We start from the raw sequence: 2,500 nt of genomic DNA, 5'->3' as shown, positions 1-2,500 counted from the left end.
CCTCGATCAGAAGGACGCGGGCGACCGGCGAAGCGCGCCGTGACGAATTCCGTACGCCACAATTCCGCGCACTCCAAAAGCGCGCGGATTCGGCGATGGGCACATCCCGCTTCACTCGCCGTTACTGAGGGAATCCTCGTTAGTTTCTTTTCCTCCGCTTAGTAATATGCTTAAATTCAGCGGGTAGCCTCGTCCGACCTCAGGCCGAAAGTAAGGACCGGGACTATTCTTCCCGTTCCGCGCTCGCCGTCGGCGCCGCGCGCCGCCGCGCACCTCGATTCCCGCCCTTGAGCCGCCAGCCGTTGGCCTCTTCGAGGTCGACTCGCCGCCGCCGCGCGGGATTCTGGTCGCGATCGTCGCGCATCGTGCCGTGCTGTCTTGAGCGGGACGGGCGCTCGCGCGTCCGACGCCGCAGCAGCCGCGCGGAGAAATCCCCGCGCGGAACGTTTGCAACGCGACCCTGAGGCGGGCGCGGCCCCGGGATTGACCCGAGGCCGCAATTTGCGTTCAGAACGTCGATGCTCAATGTGTCCTGCAATTCACACTAATTCACGCAGCTAGCTGCGTCCTTCATCGACTCACGAGCCGAGTGATCCACCGCCAAGAGCCATCCACGATTGTTTCGCTCGCACAGTGCCTCGCACTATAGGGTGACAAAATAGACCGCGCCGAGCGGTCGGCCAGGCCGACGCTTGAAGCCGGAGCGCGCGGCACCGCGGCACTCGACGCGCAAACATTACCGGGTGACCGAATCGCCGGCCGGCGCGCCGCTCCTCGCGGGTCGGGCGCCGGGTAGCAAAGACTTTTTCTCTCGCTTGTCCGAGTTTCGCGTTCGCCGAAGCGTTTGCGAGACCGTTAATGATCCTTCCGCAGGTTCACCTACGGAAACCTTGTTACGACTTTTACTTCCTCTAAATGATCAAGTTAGATCGTCTTCTCGGACGCCGGCTCGACCGTTGCCGGCCGCGCCAGGTCCAATCGGAGGACCTCACTAAACCATTCAATCGGTAGTAGCGACGGGCGGTGTGTACAAAGGGCAGGGACGTAATCAACGCGAGCTAATGACTCGCGCTTACTGGGAATTCCTCGTTCAAGGGAAATAATTGCAATTCCCTATCCCTAGCACGACCGGGGTTCAGCGGGTTACCCAGACCTGTCGGCCAAGGCGAGCACATGCTGATCCGGTCAGTGTAGCGCGCGTGCGGCCCCGAACATCTAAGGGCATCACAGACCTGTTATTGCTCAATCTCGTGTGGCTAAACGCCACTAGTCCCTCTAAGAAGTTAGACGCCGACCGATTGGGTCGCGTAACTAGTTAGCAAGCCAGAGTCTCGTTCGTTATCGGAATTAACCAGACAAATCGCTCCACCAACTAAGAACGGCCATGCACCACCACCCACAGAATCAAGAAAGAGCTCTCAATCTGTCAATCCTCACGTGTCCGGGCCGGGTGAGATTTCCCGTGTTGAGTCAAATTAAGCCGCAGGCTCCACTCCTGGTGGTGCCCTTCCGTCAATTCCTTTAAGTTTCAGCTTTGCAACCATACTTCCCCCGGAACCCAAAGACTTTGGTTTCCCGCAAGCTGCCGGAGAGGTCGTAAAACTAACGCCCCCCGATCGCTAGTTGGCATCGTTTATAGTCAGAACTAGGACGGTATCTGATCGTCTTCGAACCTCTGACTTTCGCTCTTGATTAAAGAAAACATTCTTGGCAAATGCTTTCGCAGTCCGTTCGTCTTGCGCCGATCCAAGAATTTCACCTCTAACGGCACAGTACGAATGCCCCCGTCTGTCCCCTCTTAATCATTACCTCGCGCTCCGAAAACCAACAAAATAGAACCGAGGTCCTATTCCATTATTCCATGCACCATTATTCAGGCGAATCGCCTGCTTTGAACACTCTAATTTTTTCAAAGTAAACGTTCCGGCCGCCGCCGACACTCAGTCAAGGGCACCGGCGGAGAACCGGAGGTGAGGCCAGGACGGCCAGTACACGCCTTGCGACGGACCGGCCGCCTGCGCCAAAATCCAACTACGAGCTTTTAACCGCAACAACTTAAATATACACTTTTGGAGCTGGAATTACCGCGGCTGCTGGCACCAGACTTGCCCTCCAATGGATACTCGTTAAAGGTTTTAAAGTGTACTCATTCCAATTACAGGGCCTCGTTTAGAGTCCTGTATTGTTATTTTTCGTCACTACCTCCCCGCGTCGGGAATGGGTAATTTGCGCGCCTGCTGCCTTCCTTGGATGTGGTAGCCGTTTCTCAGGCTCCCTCTCCGGAATCGAACCCTGATTCTCCGTTACCCGTAAGAACCTCGGTAGGCCAGTACCGTACCGACGAAAGTTGATAGGGCAGACACTTGAATGATCCGTCGCCGGTGCGAGACCGTGCGATCCGCAAAGTTATCCAGAGTCACCAAAGGTTGCGGGCCGAAGCCCGGTCGGTTTTTGGTCTGATAAAAGCACGCCTCCCGCGAGGTCGGCGCTTCACGCATGT

At 56.8% G+C, this 2,500-nt stretch overlaps 2 non-coding genes and 1 pseudogene across 2 annotated transcripts in view; all 3 read right to left on the bottom strand.

The window, feature by feature from the left end:
- LOC146144426 (large subunit ribosomal RNA) overlaps positions 1 to 207 on the bottom strand; it is a 3,680-nt pseudogene extending 3,473 nt beyond the window's left edge.
- Positions 208 to 455: 248 nt separating this feature from the next.
- On the bottom strand, positions 456 to 609 carry LOC146144425 (5.8S ribosomal RNA). Its single transcript, XR_014498957.1, has one exon. It is a non-coding gene; the product is annotated as a 5.8S ribosomal RNA (ribosomal RNA).
- A 247-nt stretch (positions 610 to 856) lies between these two features.
- LOC146144424 (small subunit ribosomal RNA) overlaps positions 857 to 2,500 on the bottom strand; it is a 1,810-nt gene continuing 166 nt past the window's right edge. Inside the window, exon 1 of the ribosomal RNA XR_014500937.1 lies at positions 857 to 2,500. This exon is cut by the window's right edge and continues 166 nt beyond it. This is a non-coding gene — a ribosomal RNA (small subunit ribosomal RNA).

The sequence above is a fragment of the Ascidiella aspersa genome, chromosome 5 (assembly GCF_963924565.1).
Source record: "Ascidiella aspersa chromosome 5, kaAscAspe10.2, whole genome shotgun sequence".
In the NCBI taxonomy this organism is placed as follows: Eukaryota; Metazoa; Chordata; class Ascidiacea; order Phlebobranchia; family Ascidiidae; genus Ascidiella; species Ascidiella aspersa.
The sequence above is the reverse complement of the archived record's forward strand: the minus strand, read 5'-3'. Positions and strand labels throughout refer to the sequence as shown.